Genomic DNA, 21,213 nt, shown 5'->3' with positions numbered 1-21,213 from the left:
AGGGCTCAGGCGGGGGGTCAGTGGAGCCGGCCGGGAACAGGTCTGAGGCAGGCTGCTTCTCAGTGCTCAGATTCACCTGTGCTGACGTGTCTGGGCAGGTGGGCCCTGTGGTGGGACACGGCGCCTTGGATTCTCTCCTCAGCCCGGGGCGGGGCTGAGGAAGGAGTTTGTGGGGACTGGTTCTGGCCGTGCCTTTCCGTGTCAGGAATACTCTGCACCAGCCGGGGGGTTGACGGTCCCTCCAGAGCCCCTGCCCTCCTCACTTGGAGGGGCTGGAAGCCCCTGGAGGGCTGTGACCACACACATCATCTCGGATTCAGCAGGTCTGGGGTCGAGCCCAGGATTTACAAGTCTCTCCTGATGCTGCAGGTCTGGGGGCCACGCTTGGATAAACACTGGTCTATGGCAAAGGGCTTCGGGGTCCGTTGGGGAAATGCCAGGTCTCCCAGCAGCCACAGGCCCCGTCTGTGTCCTCTGGGGGGCAGAGTGTGGACTGTGGTCCCAGAGACATTGGGCATCCAGCCTTCCATCCATCCTTTTCTAGGTGGTGACAGTAGGTCACCTGATTCCACTAACCCTCAGTTTTCCAATCTGTTAAATGGGTTAACATCTCCCATCTCATAGGGGTGTGGCCGTGTGGGGACCCGAGGGCCTCCCAGTGTGTTCTCTGGACTCCGTCCTGACCCGGGGTTGGGCTGAGAGTGGCTCCTCAGGTTAGAGCTGTCACGGGCACTGGCTGTGGGCCCTTTGGCCACGTGCCCCTGAGCTTTGCCTGGACCCCCCTCAGCCTCCGCTTCCATCTGTGTAATGGGAGGAAACTCTTCCTCAGGGCTGACCGTGTTGCTCAGAGGCCCCTGGAGGTGGTAAACAGAGGGAGTGCAGGGAGGAAAGGGTTGCTCTCTGGGACCCCGTGACTCCACCCCGGGAAAGCTCACGAGGTCCAGTGCCCCCTCCCGAGGCATTGCACGGCTCTGCCCAAACAGGGTGAGCTCAGGGCACCCCGGTCCTGCCTGAGAGCTCGCCAGGCCTCTGGGAATGAATTCTGCAGGTTGGCCCGAACGCTGCCCTGGAGGTGCCCAGTTCGGGGGAACTGCCTGCGTTTGCCTTGGCCCGGGGACAGTGTGGGTTTGCTCTGCCTGCTCTGGACTCCCCATGGCCAGCTCACACCCCCATTTCTCAGGAACATGGCATTTCCTGCCTGGCACTGCGCTGTTCTCTTCCCCCGCTCCTGCTGTCGACAGCAGGAGAGCCAGGGACTGTCACCCACGGGGCATCCCCTGCACCGTCCTTCGCTCGGTAACAGCCGTAATTAACCAAGTGCAGGAGGGACAGATGCTGTGCACGGGCAAGGTCCACGCCGCTCACCAGCCTCCCTCCTGCTCTGGGGGTTCCCGGAACACTCCCCCCTCCCCTCCGGGAAGCCGCTGGCAGAGGGACCCCGGCAGCGAGGCCGGGCTGGGGAAGCCGTACTCAGTCATCCAACTCTGGCTGACCCGGTGAGAACAGAGGGCAGAGGATGCAGAGGCCGGCTCCAAACAGCCTCAGTGGTGGGCAGAACATGAACCCAGGAAGGGGACGGAGTCTCCGCCCAAGGGTGCGCCGGCCCAGGGCGGTGGGGGATGGGGGTGGTGGAGCCTTCTGGGCTGAGGCCTGACTCTACAGTTGGGAAAGTTGATGCCAGGACACCAGGCAGCCAGGTTTGGGCACGTCCCGTCTGTGGTGTAAATCCCGGGTCCGGGTTCCCACTCTCACTGCCAAGTTTCTGCTAGGACTTGGACGTGACCTCCCCGAACCCCAGGCATGTTGGGGTTTACTTTGCTGTTGGAGCCCAAGGAACATCACAGTCAGGGCCTCCTGGGGCGCCCGGGTCTAGAGGGACGTGGGCGTCCAGGCAGCTGCCCCTCACCACTGCCCGCACCTGCGCCCAGCTGAGTGCCTGCGCCCCTGGCGACCAAGAGGTCCTTCCCTGTGGCTCCAAATCCTGCTTCTCGTAGAAGCTCTTTCCTCTTTTACATTCTGTAGACAGAGAAACTGCCCACGGCTCCACGCAGCTCTCTTTCTGCGCCCCACCCTGTTTATTTCCTTCATCTTTTTCTCTTCTGCTCTTTTCTGGTAGGAAGCAGTCAGCTGCCTGAGAGTCACGCTGCCCACAGAGCTCTCCTACCTCCAGAGATGTGAAGATTTCCCTTTAGGAGCCTCAGCCGGCCGCACTTCCCACCTGCCGTGTCCACACTCCCGGCAGACAAGCAAACTCAGCCCAGCGTCCCCCAAAGGAGAGTTGGCAACTGCTGCTTCTGTGGAGGAAGGCCAACGTCCCTCCACGTTTATAGGGTGTGGTCTCTGTTCACAGGGGGCTCACCCAGCTTCACGGCAGCAAACACCCCTTGGGGGACGCCTCCCTCTGGCTTGATGGAGGACAGTGGGCGTGTTAGGGGGAGAGGCATGCCCTTGGACCTTCAGGCCCAGGCTGCCAGGCCTCACACTGCCACAACAGGTTTGGTGGGACAGCAGAGCCACAGGCGAAGTGACAGCCAAGCAGCCCTGGCTGGGGCCAGAGGGGCAAAGGACGCTCGGACCAACGGACGAGGGAGCCGGCAGGGCCCCTAAGTACTAACACTACAATAGCAGGAGGTAAGAGCAATGCAACAGGAGATAAAAATAAAATAATAACAAACATGAGTTTAAAAAAAAAACCCAGAAGACTGTGATTCCCTCCTACTGAAGGTCAAGCCCCTTGGAGCCAGTTCTCTTTCCCTGTTGTGTCTGGCGATCCCGGCCCGGCCCTCTGGAGGAGCACGCATGTCCGGGTCGGGGCAGCTGTCTGCATCGGGAGGACCTCTTCCTGCCTGGCTGCAGTTGCTTCCCACGCGTTCAGCCCAGCTCCTGTCTCTGGCCACCTCGCTCTTTTCTGCCTCAGTTTCCCCCACCTTTAAAATGGAGATAAACATAGTATCCCGCAGAGCACTGGATGACTTGGTCCCGACAGTGTCCAGCCAAGCCAGATGCCCAGCGACTCTTGGCTCTGCTCGTGGTTGTTGGCAGCTGTGCCTTCCGGGAGGAGATGATCGCTCCTGGCTCCTAGCGGAGGGCTCACAGCGCCATGGGCCGCCATCTTCTCCCTCCTTTGATCGCCAAGGGGTTATGCTGCCCTGTGGGATTGCCCTCCCATGTGCGTCTCTTCATACAAGAGAGTGACCTTCACAACTAAAGGACCTTTTTGGTGAAAATTGGGTCTCCAGCTCCATGTAGACTCATCAGACCAGGCTCAAGTTGGGAGAAACTGGAGGACATCCAGTGAGGTGTTTGTCACCACAGAAGCTGTCCTCAGCCTGGGCCGGATGTTTTGCGCCTGCCGTCTGGGCTCCGAGTGATGGGTCAATGTGGGTAGCGCATCTGCACCGGGTGTCAGGGGCCACAGCCTTTCGCAGCACTGAGGACAGCTGGTGGACGCCATCCACTCGCATTTCAGACAGCCTATCTTATGGTCCTTGTTCCTCTAGCAAGTAACAGAGAGGAGAAAATGGGAGTCATGATGACATACCAGTTAGGACAGAGCAGAGGGCTAACTGGATGGGAGGGGCTGGAAGTAGTTTTGAATACAGAATGGTTTATAAACCTGGGTGTTTGCTCTGGAGAAGGGATAAGGAGGAAATACATTGGAGGTGGGGCTTAAAAGCTGCCAGTGGTCAGACATCAAAAATGGAGTCAAGGGCCGGCCCCGTGGCTTAGCGGTTAAGTGTGTGCGCTCCGCTGCTGGCGGCCAGGGTTCGGACCCCGGGCGTGCACCGACGCACCGCTTCTCTGGCCGTGCTGAGGCCGCATCCCACATACAGCAACTAGAAGGATGTGCAGCTATGACATACAACTATCTACTGGGGCTTTGGGGGGAAAATAAATAAATAAATAAATCTTTAAAAAAAAAAAAAAATGGAGTCAAGTCTTCATCATGACCCTGCACAGCCACGTCCACAGCAGCATTGTTCACTGTAGCCCAGAAGTGGAAACTGCCTAACTGTCACCCTCCGAGGAATGGATAAACAGGATGTGGCATGTGCATACAATGGAACATGCAGGAATATTCAGCAAAGAAGCCCTGACACATGCTCCAACATGGAAGCACCTTGAAGACACTACGCCAAGTGAAAGAAGCCAGACACAAAAGGACAAATATGGTATGACTCTATTTATAGGGAATGTCCAGGGTATGCAAATCCATAGAGCTAGAAAGCAGATTAGTGGTTGCCTGGGGCTGGAGGGAGGGGGTATTAAGGGTGATGGCTAAGAGGTATGGGGTTTCTTTTCGGGGTGATGAATGTTCTAAAATTAGATAGGGGTGAGGGTTTCACACCTCTGTGAATATACTGAAAACCACAGCATTGTACACTTTAAAAAGGTGAATTGTATGATGTGTGAATTCTCTCTCGATAAAGCTGTTACTTTGTGAAGGAAAGGAGAGGTGAGACGAGATCAGCATGTGTCCGAGTGTCTGGGGACGCTAACCCACAGAGGCTCCCTACAAAGACTACATCTGCTCCAACTGCCCGGGCAGCCGAGCCTGGGCCACGCTTTGTTGCATCAGAGAACAAACGTGCTGAGAATTCTGCATGGAAGAAACGGTTTGCTCTTGTGTGACTTCATGTCCCCAAACTTCAGAGACCTTTATCCGGGCGACACCTGGAAACACCGCACTGAGGTCTGCATTTCCGGGACAACTTGACCCCTACCCTGACCCCGAACAACCCACACACCCAAGGCCAGGGCTGGGATCTGCAGCGGGTGTCTGAGGGCAGTGCGCAAGGAGGGAATACGCGGGACAGTCCGAGATCCGGGGCTCCTTCCTGGCTCCATCCCTGTGACTGTCCCCCCCCCCCCCGGGAAGCCCTCCGCTGTGTCCTCTGTGTTTTGTTACAGGTGTGGCAGTAATGGCATGTGGGTGGCCATGCTCCCAGCAGGGAAGCAGATGGCCAGGCGGAATGTCCCTGGGAGGCCTGTGAAGTCCGCCCAGGTCCAGGCGGGCCCCTCACTCAGCAGGACAGGCACCTGCTTTTGGACTGGACCTGGGCAGGTGCATAGACCCCCTTGCCTGCCCCTGACCTGTGATCTGATCCAGTCCAGGGTGGGGAGGGAGGCAGGATTCTCTGAGTCATGCAGACTCTCAAGTCACCCAGGGAAACAGCTCAGTTTCCCTTCCTATGTAGGGAAAACCCAGCTCTCCCTACGGTGTTTCTCCCTGTGTGTCTCCTGTACTCTCACACAGAACACTCACTCCTGACACTTCTGTCACCAGATGTGTGGGGTTTTCCCCACACCAGCGTTCTCGGACACGAACTGGGTGTCCAAGAATTCAGCTCAATTCTGACACTATCTCCCTAGAGATAAAGTCAGATCCCACAGGTTGAGGGCTCAGTCCTACAAGACTGTGCCCCCTACTTCAGACTCCAGTTGAAAGCTCAGGTAGTTACCTGTGCTTCTGACCAACTGGTTACAGAATGGGGGTTCTCACAACTCCCTTCCTTGGGTTCAATTAATTTGCTAGAGCAGCTCACGGAACTCAGAGAAAAATTTTGCTTACTAGATTACCTGTTTATTACAAAGGATATAAGTCAGGAACAGCCAGATGAAGAGAAGCATAGGGTGAGGGTTGGAGAAGGGGTATGGGGCTTCCACATCCTCGTTGGGCACAGCACTCTCCCCGAATCCCGTGTGTTCACCAACCCAGAAGCTCTCCGAACCCTGTCCTTTTGAGGATTTTGTGGAGGCGTCATCACGTAGGCATGATCGATCATTAACTCCACTCTTAGCCCTTCTCCCTTCGCAAAAGAAGAGGGGCGGGGCTGAAACTTCCAAGCGTCTAATCATGGCTTGGTCTTTCTGGTGACCAAAGAGCCCAGCAGGTGTCACCTCATTAGAACAAAAGACACTGCTCTCACCCAAAAATTCCAAAGGACTTAAGAGCCCTGGGTCAGGAACTGGCATCAAAGACCAAACATTAGAACAGGAGCTGCTCCTAGTACTCTTATCACTTAGGAAATTACAGGGGTTTCAGGAGCTCTGTGCCAGGAACCGGAGGCAGAGACCGATATCTATATTTTCTATTATCTCACAAAAGTGCAAATGAGGAGCCCCTTGGGCAGAGTCATTTTGGGGGTTCTTCTGCCTAGGACCTGCTCTGGAGCTCAGGAGTCCCCTTGGCCCTTCTTAGCTTTTTGTGGCCGAATCGGGAATGGATGTTGTTGAGAAACATGGTCCCCAGTTGTCAGCACCAGACTCCAGCCCCTGGGGCAGGAATCCTAGATGGCTGCGTCTCAAGGCTCGGCCGTGGTGGTTGCACCGTTGTCCTTTTCAAGAATGAGATTCCTCCAGCAGGGCTGGACCCATGGTGTGCCAACCTGCACTGGGCCAGGTGTCTTGAACGGCAGTCACAGGAGGAAATATGGCCTTCTTGTTATGGATTGGAAGTTTAATGTGCGTGGTCCCTGCAGGCCCTGTCCCATGCCAGGGGAATCAGAAAGGCAGGATAGTACCACTGGACATCATCAAAAGCCTTCCTAAGTCCCCTCACTCCTGTGGAAGTGTCCCTGCCCCTCCTCAGCTGCACCCTGTCCCTTGACACGTGAACTTTCACCTCGAGGGCCTCCCTCTCCATTTTGGGGGGAGCCTTGCCCCTCCACTGAGCCATTCTGCTTCTACCTCCCTCCCCACACCTCCCCACATTGTTCTTCTCCGCCGCCCAGCTAGTGGCGCTTCGTGATGGCAGCCCAAGCGTACTCGTGCAGCTGGAACGGTTCCCTCCTGTGGTGAAAATGCCTCCTCTTGGCCCTTCCTACATGCTGGGAGGGGAGAGAATGAGCAGGGAGCTCCCTCCCCAGGCCTGAGCCCCCCGTGCAGAGGCTGCCTCACCTGGGAGCTGGGCCTCCCGCACGAGCTCCCCGCGACTTTGGGGGGCCTTGTTAGGTTTGCTGTCGGGATTCCTCAGGGAGAAGGCCCCTCCGTGGTCCAGGCCCCCAACCTCAGGGCCCACCTCAGCATTTGACCTGGATTGTTGATCTATGTATTCCTTCCTTAAACTGTTTTGGAAGGAGCAGAGAAAGTTTCAAATGCACGGGCATTGAAAGGGGCTGGAGCAAAGCCGCCCCGTCCCCAGGCCAGTTCCTGCCCCATACCCCCCGTGGGTGAGGCAGCAGGGTCCTCGGCTTCTCTGCACCCTGACGTCATTAGAAACACATGTGCAGTCCCCACAGGGGCCAGTGTGTGTCACGGCCCAGGGAACCGAGGGAGGAGAAAGACGCTAAGTGTGATTACAACAAAAACTTAACAGAGGAGAATGTCGTCTCTGCAGGGTTGTGTCTCTACAGCAGACAAGGAGGTGGGGTTGAGGAGCCAGTTGGAGATTTTTAGCACTAGAGAAAGGCAAGCACAGGGTTCCAGAAGCAAACATCAATTTCCGTTTTTGCTGTGCGTGTGTACCGAGTTCTCCTGAAACCAGCGATTCCACAGTCTGTGGAGCAGAAGCTGCGATTTGGGAGGGATGGGCTCTAGGGAGAACAGACTGGGGGAGTGGGGAGGATCAGAGCTAGGAAGGGGGCCCACGTGTCAATGGTCGATTAAGAGCCACATGCTGGAGGTTGTCACAGATCGTGGAGCCAAAGCAGTGAGTGTAGAGAGTACGGAGAGGACGAGAGGAGGTGACATGGGAGCATGGTTTTACAGGATGAGTCAGTGCAGAGAACAGTCCAGAGGATAGGGACAGTGTGTGCAGAAGCACAAAGCCATGTGGGGTTGGCACAGCCTAGGAGCCAGCTGGGGCAATGCCTGCCCTGGTGTGTCATCCAAGCTGTGGGAACTTTGGGGATTGACCCTGTGGGGTCCATCTGGGAAGGGTATGGACAGTCCTTGGTGGGACAGCACTTCCCCTTCCCCGCAAGGCTGTCGTGGGCTGCGGTATTCTCTAACGCCCACAACGCAGAGCACAGGAGTTCTGCAGAACAGAGCCTGGGGCCACACAGAGGTGTGGCTGTGCAATCTTGGTCCTCCAGCTTTCTGGACCCAGAGACACATCATGGGCCACACAAATGTGGGGGCATGCACACACCCCCTTGAGCTCCACCACCATGCATTTGCCAACGGTCCCACCACAGCTGTCCAGGGACTCGGGCTGCAAGGAGCAGGTGTGCCGCTTCAGGCCCATCCTTTAGCCCTCTGTCCTCCTGCCTCCTTGATGATCTTCCTCCTCCAGGGCTGTCCCAACTGGAGCATGTGTCAGAATACCCTGCAGGGCTTGTTAAAAGTCAGATCACTGGCCCGTCCCCCAAATTCCTGATTTAATAAGTTGAGGGGGTGCTAGGTTTTGTTTTGTCAACAGAGTCCCAGGGGACGCTGATGGTGCTGGTCTGGGGACCATGCTTCTAGAACTACTGCTGTGGAGCGGACCAGTCACGTGAAAGTGCAGAATGGTGGTGCGGGGTGGGGCGAGGGGGGGTGCCCTGTGACACAGCACCACAAACTGGGTGGCCGAGAGCAACAGAAGCTTGTGCTTTCCCAGCTTCACAGGCACATATCTGAGATTAAGGTGTCAGCAGGGCCATGCTCCCTCTGACAGTTCTACAGGAAAATCCTTGCTTGCCTCTTCTGGCTTCTGGTGCTGCCAGCCATCCTTGGTGTTCCTTGGCTTGTAGATGTACCACTCGTCATGTGGCTGTCTCCTTGCTATGTCTTCACATTGTCTTCCCTCTGTGCATGTCTGCCTCTGGGTCCAAATCTCCCCTTTTTATAAAGTCATCAGTTGTATTGGATTAGGGCCCACTGTAATGACCTCATTTTTCCTTAATTACTTATGTAAAGACCACATTCTGAGGTATTGGGGGTTAGGACTTCAACATATCTTTTTTGAGGGGACACAACTCAACTTGTAACAGTCCCCTTGGGAGCAGTGGTGGGGCATGCCCACATCCACAGCTGCATTGGATGCAGGACTGGGCCTGCAAGTAACCTGGGCCAGTCCTCCCTGTATGCAACACCTTAGCCAGGCCCTGCAGCCGCTCATCCTTGGAAGATGAAGAAAATGCAGTTTTCCCAATGCTTGTGCAGACTCAGCAGCCGCCACACCTCCCTGAGCTGAGGCCTGGCTCCAAAACCCACTGAAGGCTGTTCATTGTCTGTGAACACACACTTGAGGGATGCTGTCCAGCTGCTCTACTGCCAAGGAAGCCACTGTGGAAACATTTCAGGATTCAAGACATTGGTAGGCTGAGAAGACGAGGCAAGAGAAGACACTGCTGAAAGCATAGGGCAGTATGTCTTAAGAAGTCCAAGCAGTGAGGAGGGCCAACAGGCTGTCTCCCATTCATGGGGCCTGGGAAAGAGCCCAAACAGGGCTCAGCCACCATAGAGCCAAGTGCCCAGAAGTGGCCCACTGATCTAATAACCTGAGAATTAAGATGAGTTCTGTCTTCCCACCTTGATTACTGTCTCCGTCAGCTCAGGCTGCCGTAACAAAACCCCACAGACTGGGCAGGTTAAACAACAGACATTTATTTCTCACAGCTCTGGAGGCTGGAACTCCAAGATCAAGCTGCCAGCAGCTTCTGTCCCTGTTGAGAGCTCTCTTCCTAACCTGGAGACAGTCGCTTTCTCCCTGCGTCCTCACATGGCAGAAACAGAGCTCTGTTCTCTTCCTTTTCTCGTAAGGGCGCTAATCCCATCTCAGGGGCCCCACCCTCACCTCCCAAAGGCCTCACCTCCAAACACCATCACGTCTGGGGTTAGGGATTCAACACGTGGATTTGGGGGGACACAGACATTCTGCCCATGACAACAACATGCCTTCATAACGGCCTGCAGGTCATGTTGCATTTGGATTCCTCAGACCCCTTGGTGGTCCTGCTGGAACATGGTAGTATGGGGATTCCCAGTGTCCAGATCATGGCCTTGGGTCTGACCTCGGCCCTTTCACCTCAGCTCCATCTGTCACTGTGGGGGACCTTGTGGGCACATCCAAGTTCTGTCAATACCCCAGGAAACAGCCAGTGGACCTACAACTGTGCATGCCCAACGTACGTCTGAACAGGCCAGGAAGCGGCCAGAGACCGTTAATGCAGAGACTGTGAGGTCCTTCTGGAAGGATGGGGTGTGGGCTCCAGGCGGTGCAGGAGCCTGAATGGGGCCCTCTGAATCACAGGGCCCAGGCGGAGGCCACTCTCACTCAGGCTTAAGGACAGTGAGAAACGGCCCTCTCCCCATCTCTGCCGTTGACTAAGCTTCCCGGGGGCTGACCCTGACATGTGCCTCTGGCTGTGATGGAGGACTCCATGCTCGAGCATTCTGTTCTGGAGGGTGTGGCCTGGGGCTGGGACGCATCACTCAGACCAGCAGCCCTTGTGGTGCAGCTGCCTGTGGTCAGAGGGCTGCCGTGGGGGAGTGGGGTGCTGGGGCTGCCCCTGAAAGTCCCGATAGGGAGATGCACCCTGCAAGTTTGACTCCACTACGTTACATGGGGAATCCGAGGTGTGTCGAGAAACAAAAGTTTTTCTGGGGAGGTTCTGAACCTCTCAGTCTTTCCGTGTTGGAGGCACAGTGAGTCCCTCTGAGACGGGCTTGTGTGTGTGTGCGCGTGTGTGCGTGTTTACATGTACACATGCATACGTATATATATTTATTTAAACAGTGTGCCATTACTGTGGATGGAGTAGAAGAGGGAGTTTAAAGTATGAGCCCAGGGTACCATCTTGAACAGACATGATGTGGTTTATAATAGATCATTCTTTCGAAGTTATGCCCAATATCCCACATTCTTGACCACAGGGACATAAAGCCGAGGGTTTGCAGGGCATGACTGCAGAAGTCTGTGAAGGCAGCTGTGACAAGAGTGACAGTAACACAAGGCTGGGAGCTCGGCCCGTGCCTGCCAGAAGAAGGAATGGTCTTGGACGGGTAACGGAGACTATTCTGAGAATGTGAAAGGAAGTGCTGGTCTACCTCTAGCCCTTGAATTTACTTTTTCTAACTCAAGGATGGTCTAGGTCATCCAATGTGTTTGTTCAGAAAAGAGGCCTAGTAATTAATTACCAGCATACACACACACGTGCACATATACACACACACATGCCTCCCCACGGGCTCACAGGAAGTTTTCACTAGCATATGATGTGTGAGAGATGGAGAGTAACACACACACATTTCCTCCTGCCTTTCTGTGCGCGTGCACACGTAGGCATTAAAAACGTACACTAAGTGACAGCATTGGCCCAGTAGGTATGCACACCCATATTTATAACATGTGCACGTATGGACCCTGGGGAATTCAGTTCACAGACCCGTGTTCCATGCACATTTTGGAATCTAGTCAAGAAACTCCTTGTGGCTCAGTACCTGCAATGAATCAACTTACTAAATACGCAGGAGAAAAGTTCCAAAATGCAGAAGGAGTTCTTAACAAAGAACCCGGTAGGCGCTGAACAGCATCACCAACACAAAGCAGGAGCACAGCCCTGCAGGTGGAGGAAAGCCACCTCCCGGGGCTGCTGTGGGCCTGCTCTCTAGGCCAGGCGGCCCTCCCCGGGGCACCCCGCCTCCGCGCCTCCCTCCACTGTACCAGGCGCCACCGGGGCTCGCGCTCCTGTACTTGGGTCTTGACTAACGATGTTCTTCTGTATTTCGTTGTCTCAGTGTCCTTGCACATTGAGTTGATCAGAAAACTGCTGAGGGGCTGCAGGGGGGCATGACGAAGTAGCCACAGCAGCCACAGTCACCCTGCTGACCAAATGGAACGACTCCACATTCCTCCAGGCAGACATTTGTGGCTGAGGGGCTGTGGGTGCTGGGTTCCCTTTAGGCCAGGTCACGCATTCGGGGCCAACACATGCAGGGGACATCGTGTTCCATGTGAGGCGCTAAGACCCAGACTCTCGGGTGACAGGCGGGCCCAGCTTAGAAGCATGGTGTGTCTTGGGTGCCGGCTGGCCAGGGAAGCGGGTCTAAGTCCACAGAGGGGTTAGGGGACGTGAACAAGACCGAGCTGTGAGCGTGCTGGGTCCTGATGGAAGTCGTGCCTGAAAGCATAGAGGTGGACGGTGCGTTCTGAGCTGCGCTGAGCCCTGCCGGTGTCTCAGCCTGATGTAGTAATGGCTGAAGAATCTGGAGAAGAGATTGTCCTGCCAGCAGCCTGCTCCCTGGCATTCCTAAGCACTGGTCACCCCCAGGACAAGGATGAGCGCCGGATGACAGCTTGAAACTGACACCCCGGGCCCCAGGCTGTGAAGGGGGTCTGCTGGAGGGGACCTGAAAGGTCAACACAAGCCTTTGGGCTGGAACCCGCAGGTCTTCTGGCCCTAAACCGAAGCCCTTCACACTGCCTATGAGGGGATCGAGGGCCACGTTGTTTTGGAAAGGGCATGGTGGTGGCTGATGACTGCTGGATTTTCAAAAGTAGGAATGGACTTAGAGGGCATGGCAGGACCAGCTTCCACTTCCAGGAAGGATTTATGATAGGGTGATGAGACACGGGACCAGTGGCTGCCCGGGCGCTGTGTGATCCCGTCTGGAGACCTGTGTCTGTGTACGCCTGTTCTGGGGGATTTAGTCGTGATCCCACATGGCAGCACGGGGACCCAGGACGTGACTTCTCACGTTCTTTTAATACCCAGGAATTCTGTGATTAGAAGGCACAGACAGGAACGCCAACTGAGATAAGAAGAGCTGCCACAGACCCAATCAGAATTGGAGATGTGGGACTCGGAGGAGCCTTGTTCCTGTAACAGCATCTGTGGATCTAAAGTCCTCGGCCCTGCTGCACCCCGCCCATGCCAGCAAATGCCCCACATTGCGAGTGGGGCGCTGACGTGAGAGCTGGACCCCGAGGCGGCCGTAGGGCCGTGGTCAGCTGCCTTCCAGGCACTGGGCTGGATGGATCCCACAGCTCATGGCTTCTCGGGGAGCCTGGCAGCCCTACATTGCTGTTCTTGGGTATTTTGGTCATTTTGGTTTAATAATTATAAGACTACACACATACAAGGTAAAACATGGAAAAGTTGTGATTTGAGTCCACTTACAAATCACTTTGCAGTTAATTCTTCTGGCTGTGTAGATGGTACAGTGAAGCTTGCCAGGTCTCTCTTTTTAATTGAGATGTGATTGACACATAACGCTATATTAGTTTCAGGTGTACAGCGTAATGATGCGATGTATGAACATCGCCAGAAAAAGTCTAGTTAACGTCCATCACTACAACTAGTTGCAAGTTTTTTCCCCCCGTGATGATCGATCTCTTTTTTAATGTCTATATTTTGATAAGGATAATTCAGAAGCAAGGGTTACCCACTGAAGTGTGGCTGTCCAACTGTACAGTTGTAACTGTATTAACAGGTCGTGAAATCAGTTTAGTGGAGTGTGATTAGTATTTTTCAAAAAAGTGACATAGGATGGATAGAAACTACCAGAGTATGCTAAACCCTCCATTTGTTTCCCATCCAACCTAAAATCCACGCTGTTTGCATTCCCACCAGGTCCTGATGCTGAGGCCCTGACTGCCTCTCTGAGGTCAGCGTGGCCCCCACCCCTCACTCCCTGCCCTCCATGCCAGGGGCCCCCTGCTCTGTTCTCCCACGAACGGAGGGCTTCTCTCCACGTCCGGATTGGCCACCCCTCCCTTCACTCAGGCAGATGCCCAGATGTCACCTCCTCTTAGAAGTCACCCATGACCCTGCTCCCTTCATCTGGACCCTTAACCTCCCGCGTTTTCCTTTGAGACATTCTTTACTACCCAGTGTGATATTATAGCTCGACAATGTTCCTTGTGGCCTGTCTCCCTCGTCAGGTCATCAATTCCACCTGGAAAGGGACATTGTCTGGTTCACTGTCACCTGCCTAGCAGCTAGAACGATGCCTGGTACACAGTGGATGCTCAATAAATATTTGTTATTATTGAAGGAGTGAATGAAAAATGAAATTGGTAGCCATCCTTATGTCATCGACTTGTGGTGAGATCAAATAAAATAATCCAAACCCAATGCCCGGAAGGTAGTTAGCACTCAATAAATACTAGGTATTATGTTGTTTTAATTTCTCTGAATTTTCAGGCCAGTCACAGCTTTTGAAATTTTTAAATACGTCTTCCTGGAAAAGAAATATATCCTGTGTTCCCTCATGAGCAAGAATTTCTGAGGTGGAATCGTGGTACTTTTAAAAGCTGAAACTGAAAGTGTGAGAGCCCAGGGGACACACGAGGTGACTGAAGGTGCTAATGTGGTTTCCCCCAGCACCAGCCTGGGAGCCCGAGAGGGACGTCAGTACCGCCGCATTTCTGCGCTTTCTGTGGTCATGAGAGCGTCATATTTCAGAGTTCACAGTTCTTCCTGAATACCTAAGGCAAAAGATATTTCAAGTATGCTTTGACCATTTTCAAATCCACAGATTCTTTGGGGTCCCCTTGGTCCAATTTTAGAGGGCTGCAAGTTCCCTATTTGGAAAGGATTTTGGGAAAGGAGTCCCTGGATGCCAGGAGCTGCTAGATGTCACCAGAGAAATATTTATCTCTCTTGTGTCAGCTTAATAATAGAAGCACTTTGCATTCACACATTCTTGATAAACTTAACTATGTAGTCATGGCTTAGTCTTGGAAGATGAAATATTTTACCTGTGAAGGAACTGGGTAGAAACTGAATATCTGAGGAATGCATTTGAGGTGCCCCTGCACACTCCTGGTGCTCTTGGCAGGAACATTTGGTCCTACTTGTCACTGGGCCAATCCATGTCTTGACATAAGCTTACTGTGTGGCTCTTACCCGAGGTGGAGCCAACCTGAGCAGTTGAGACAGAAAGTATTTCTCGGGTTGGTCTCTTGCATGCGTGTGACGGATAGACCTCGTGACAGAGACCAAGGGCGAAGGCATCCAACAGGAGCATTTTCGGCATCCTGTTACTATGGAAATGAAGGTCCACCTATGTAGGTCTATGTATATCTATGTGCCTGTGTGTTTAAGTGTCAGCCTTGGGGAAAAAACTCAGCTACTGGCTTCCACTTTGTCCTGCTAAAGCTTTTGAAAAACTATTCCTAGGGCATTTAGAAGGTAGGCTTCCTCTTCCTTCCTTTCTTCTTTAGTGTTTTTCGTTTGTTGTCCTCTCCTCCTAGTCCCCAGGTTCCACAGGTGCTCAGTGTTGGTTGATCTCCTCCCACTGCAGAGTACTGACTTTTGTTATTGCCACTAATTCTCTCAGAAGACCTGTGAGGTCCATATTATTAAGCTCACTTTACAAATGTGGATAGTGAGCTTTCCCGTGGTTCCACGCCCAGGCAGGATGAGAACCAGTGTTCCCGCTCAGGTCTCTGCCGCTGGAAGGCCTGCTTGCAGCCTCGCTTCTGCTGGACGTTGAAGGGAAGAGCATGGGAGGCCCTGCGAGGACCCAGGCCCCTCTGGGCCACACCCGCATCCCACTTCCAGGAGGCTGAACTGCTTCTTCCTCCCCTTCTGGCCTCTTTCTCTTGTCTTTCATGTCCAAGAGTGTGTCCAAAGGCTCCTAGAACCAGAATACATGGGAATTTATTTTGGAATTGCACCTTGGTGAATTGTGGGATCCCTGAGGCTATTCCTGGGAATTGATTTGCATCTGAGCATCTGTGCCAGTGAGTGGACCTGAGGGGAGGACTTTGCTATTGCAGGAGGGTGTCCCAGGCTCCCTAGTCATGGAGGGGGGCATCCTTGGGAACTCTGAGGCCGCCTGGGGTTGGGGATCAGGACCACTCAAACCTAACAGTAGCCGTGGGTCAGGAGGGAGGAGCGGAGCGCGGTGTTTCCCAGGCCCTGGGTATCTGTGGGGTGGTGACAAGTCCTCAGGACACAGTGAGACTGGGATTTTGGGGAGAAAGTAAGAGGTCTTACTCCTAAGAGGGAGGAAGGTTGGTCAGGCCCCTCGTTGCAAGTGCTCGACCTGACCAATGCCTTAGCCAACACCTCTCACACTTTGATTGAGACTCTGAGGAGTGTCCCGGAACATGTGGAGCAGAGTCGATTTCATTGTGTCTCGGAGGCCGGGAAGGTGGAGAGTGGCTCATGATCGTGAGGCAGCGGGTCTCCTACACTTAGTGGGACAGGGAGTTTCAACAGCAGATCCTGTGGGCAGAAGCCCCTGGGCACACCAGGGAGAGCTGGGAGAAGGAAGGAAACGGCCAGGCTCTTCTTGACGGAAAGGGCAGCTCACGCTTGCTGTGGTCTCGCTGGGGACATGGCATCTGTGGGCCCGATGCACGTGGGTGCTGCCTCCAGGGTGCTCATTCCAGGGGTTTCCTGCACTTGACCTTACCACAACTCCAGTTCCAGGCGCAGAGGTTCACCCGTTCATCCAACAAGCATTGCTCCAGCCCCTGCCATGTGCCACACGAGAGTCGTTCTGGGGACACAGCTGTGAGCAGATGACAGATGTCCCTGCCACAGGGAGCTGACCCCCGGTGGGGGGTCAGCACACGTTTTCCATAAACATTTTAGGCTTTGGGGGCCGTTTGGTCTGTATTCCAACTCTGCTACTCAATTCTGCAAAAGCAGCCCTGGACGTGACATGCTCCCCAGTACAGCTTCCCCTGCAAGACCAGGCGGCCAGCCCGTCTGTGGGATTTGGCCTGGGCTGAAGTTGGTTGATCCCTGCTCTCGTGAACAAGAGGGGAAAAGACTTTCTACATTCAGGTTCTGCCAAGTTTATTTTTCTAATGCCTTTGCAGAACATCAACCCTCAAGGCTGATTCTGATTTTAGAGCATCCTGCCCCAGCCTTTGTCACTTTGTCACCTTGCAGGAGAGGTCAGGACAGCAGAGTGTGCTGCTAGAAGAAAGCTTCTGTTATGGGCTGAGCGGTTGTGTCCCCACAGCTGTCTGCTGCAGTCCTAACCTCCAGGACCTCAGAATGGGACTGTATTTGAAAGTAGGGCCTTCAAAGAGGTGATTAAGGTTAAATGAGGTCATTAGGCTGGGCCCTAATCCAGTGTGACTGGTGTCCTCATGAGAAGAGGAGATCAGGACACAGACACACACAAGGGGATGACTATGTGAGGACACAGGGAGAAGACAGCCACCTGCAAGCCAAGGAGAGGCCTCGAGAGAAACCAGCCCCACTGACGCCCTGATCTTGGACTGCCAGCCTCCAGGACTGTGAGAAAATAGATTTGTGTTGTTTAAACTGCCCGGTCTGTGGTATTTGCTACAGCAGCCCCAGACAAGCAAGGTAGACTCGCCCTGCCCCAAGCATAGGGGCCTCCAGAGGGTCAAGCAGAGTGAGGCAGGGACCCTCCTTGACCAGCCTGCTCCTACAGGTACTGGGAAAGCTCCAATGCTCCTTCCTCTTCTTTTCCTTCCAGGCCCCCAGACGGGCAGCAGACCTACCACCATCACCTCCTTCTGGGAAGGTGACACGTGGGTGGTGAACTGAAACGATTTAGAGAAAGAGAGAGTTTGTAGAGATGAGGTCGAGAGGAAAATGTCCTCTCCCGTCATCCACAAAGTGGAAAATACGTGTGAGCACCTCTGGGCGAAAGGCAATGCTGACAGTCTCCACTGGAGCCGCTGTGTCGAGGACTGCCCTGGACCAGGCGCCCTGGACCGGGCGTCGGCTTGGGCAGCAGACATCCTGCGGGAGAAACACTTGAGCTGAGTCTCAGCGTCAGAGAATCTGATCGCCCCAACTCCGGAGTCATTAGAAAAGCAAACAGCCAGCCGCTGAGTTTTCTGCTGTGTGGGCTTCCAGCCCAGGCGTCCACGAGAGCAGAATAAATAATCCAACCAGTGCTTCCAGGGGTTATAAAGTTTGAGAATCAAACTCATAAGCTGTTCTTACAAGCTGAGAATCAAAGACCCCCAAAAGGCCCCACTCCAACGCCTGGGAACCCCTCGGGAGCATCTGCCTCTGAGGCAACTGGGCCCCAGCCAGAGGTGCCTGCCTTGCCCAGGGTGGGGACCCCTACCAGCTGCATGTGGCCCTTCCTGATCCCCCCGCATAGACTGGGGCCAAGCTGTTGGCCGCATCCAGGCAGGACGGGGCACATGTCCCTCTGAGCAGACTGTGGGATGTGGAAGGACAAGCTGGCTGTCCTTGATCACCCACAGACTTGTTCCACCTGGTGTTGTCACACAGCCTGATGCCCCTGAGGCTGCATGGCTCCAGGTTCAATCCCTCCACCTGGGCGTCTGGGCGTCTATGGGTCCCACAGCTCCACGAACCATGCGACAGTGAATGCAGCACCCACCATGTGTTAGGGAGTGGCGTCCACAACCACGTGGAAGCCCCGTTCGAGGCAGAACCTACACAATGGTGAGTGGCCTTGGCGATTCTAAGGGACGGGGCTGATGGCCGAACGCCATGGCTCTTTAGAAAATGCTATTAGACTGTCTCATTCCGAATTGAAAAGCAAACTTTCCTAATTTAAAATTTAGTGCCGTAAGTAGAAATGATTAGCAGGACTCAGTAATAGTTTCTTTTATTTGGCTTCCATGACAGCAGGAGTGTTTCAGCACCAGAGTGTTCACACTGCTCTGCTCTGCTGGGCTAGGGGCCCGCAGGGACGGGGTGGAGGGTGGAGGGGCGCCCTGGGCCTCTACCCTGAGGCCAGGCTGGCCAGGAGGAGGCAGGCACAGCCAATTGTGCTTGCTTTTATCAGCACAGCCACACTGCTCCTTAGTGCAAGACAGGGGGCGACTTGGTGGAGGCCTGGACTGTCTGATCAGTTTGAGGGAGAGTTGGGGCCAAGGGACTGGGCGGGGATTCAAGGGCCATGGCAATCTTTGGAGACAGCCTGAGGTTTCAGAGAGCGTGCCCAGGACGTACTGGCCTGATGGTTTGATTATGATCTTCTGGCTCTTGGGGAAAAGTAACCTGAGGAGACAGCGGGCTGCCAGGTTTTGGATGGGTTTGTAGCAAGGGGAGGCTTGAGAACCCGAGGACCAGGATGCAGAGGGCAGCCCATGCTGGCTGTCCCGCTGTCCCTCTGGGGCCCCTGAGCCTTGGTGCTAAGTGTGCCTCGCTGCCCTTGGCTAAGAGCTGTGTGTGGGGAGACTGAGGCCAGAGCACATTGTTGCAGCCTTTTCCTTCACAGTTTTCTGCAGACCGGCTCAGCCACGGACAGAGGCATGTTTTGTGTAGAAACAATGGCTGCATTTTCCCCGGGAAACGACCTCGGGTTACCAGGCAGCTTTGCGTTGGCAGAGCCTCCCAGCCCCGGGCAGACGCCTGCATGGCCAGGCCTCCACCCCACGGCTGCCTCTCCAGTACCCTGTCGGTTAGGAAGAGCAAAATACCACCAACGTGAAGTGGGTCACCGCTCTGGAAGGGTCTGCGGCCTGTCTGGGCCCCAGCCCCTGACCTCGGCTGCCTGGCTCCCTTCCCTGTGAGCGCGTCCTCTGAGCCCCGGAGGACGGAGGACGGAGCAGCATGAGGGGAGTGGCAGGGACGCAGGCTTAGAAACCACGTTAGGAGATCAGTGAGCCGGTGCTCTGCATCCTCGCCCTTCTCCACCTGCAGAAATCCTCAAGAGGAAGCGGCCTTGGGGGACCAAACTGAAATACCCGGTCGGAGGAGCAGGCTGGGAAGGACGGAGTGCCGTCCTCACTGCTGCTGCACTGCTGCTCCGGGGGTGTTGGCTGTGCTCAAGAGCCGGCAACAGCAGGGCCTGAGGACAGAGGAGAAGTCAAGCAGAGGCAGCCCTGAGGCTGTCACCCGCTTCACTGTGCTGGCTTTCCCTGGAGAAGTCTTTGTTCCCTCACTCTTTTTCTATTTTCACACATGCTCATGGTGAAAGGAAAAGAAAGGGGAGGGGAGGGGAGGGGAAGGGAAAAGAAGGGGAGGGGAGGGGAGGGGAAGGGAAAGGGAGGGGAGGGGAGGGGATTTTAAGAGGGAAGCGGTGTTTCTCCTGCCGGACCTCCCATCTCAGTGCCACCAGAGGTGACCTCTTGGACAGTTTCCAGTTTTATTCCTCCCACCGTCCTAGCCTCAGAGAACGGTCTAATGCTATTTTCTCTTTATTTGTCTGTTAAGGAGCTATCATTCTTTGCATCAATCCACACACAGGGTTTTCTGTTTTTATTTTTACTCCATTTATTTCTAACTCTCTACTCCTATTTCAATCCAACCTCCAAGAGACATGAGTTCTTATGCCATGCCTTGAAGACACACATGTCCTTGTAAAATGGTGTTTTGTGTCCCTGTTTGTTTTCAATCGGCATAGAATGTGTGTGCTGGAGCCTTGTTCTGTCTCCACTCTGCAGGTGATCAGTGATCGTGTATGCTCTCTCCTGCAGGCTCTCCGCACACGGGTTTGTTGCTTCTAACTGCTGCAGGTAATGTCCTTTCTGCACTCCCAAGTTTCATCAGTCACAGAATGCAGTCACAGAAAGCCTAAAAGATGTCCCCACGTAGACTTGGGGGTGGAGTCTCTGGGTATATCCCCAGAAGTGGAATTTCTGGCTCGTCAGTGGTAAACATGCTTGGCTTTACTAAGCGATGCAGTTGCTTTCAGCACGCTTGTGGGAGCTCACACATGGGCTTTGCACATGAGCGTGACGTTCCTGTCTCCCCAGATCTTTCATTGGTGTCACTCAGTTTGCTAGTTTCTGCCCATCCCAGGTACAGATAGATCTAAAGTGATATCTCACTGCTACTGTAACTTGCTTTTCTCTGATTAATGGGGACTTGGAGCATCTCTTCATATCCTTGTTGGCCATTTATTCAGCACACTGGGTACCAGGTGGATAAAGGGAACAAAGAAAAATGTCCCCTTGGTGGTGGTTGTTGGCATACATTTTATACATAACTACTAGTTTGATCTTCTAGTATTCAACACATAATCTTTACTATTTTATGAATCCCATTCTGTCTGCTTTGAGAAAGGTGTTATATTAATTTAGCTATACAGCTATGTCTTTTCCAGGCTATATCATTAGATGCCTTTATACTCATTTCTTTAACATTTTATTTTGAGATAATTGTAGACTGACATGCCGTTGTGAAGACAGATCCTGCATACCCCTCACTCTAATAACCATAACCACAGTCAATATCACAACCAGGAAATTTATATCTAAACAATCCATTGACCTTATTCAGATTTCATCAGATTCACATGGACTTGTAGATGTTTATGTGTTAGTTCTATGTGGTTTTGTCATATATGTAGACTCTGTGACCGCCCCACAGTGAGATGCAGGAGAGATCCGTCCCCAAGCATCCTCTCGCTCCCTTTTAC

Source organism: Diceros bicornis, chromosome 22 (genome assembly GCF_020826845.1).
Source record: "Diceros bicornis minor isolate mBicDic1 chromosome 22, mDicBic1.mat.cur, whole genome shotgun sequence".
Lineage (NCBI taxonomy): Eukaryota > Metazoa > Chordata > Mammalia > Perissodactyla > Rhinocerotidae > Diceros > Diceros bicornis.
The sequence above is the reverse complement of the archived record's forward strand: the minus strand, read 5'-3'. Positions refer to the sequence as shown.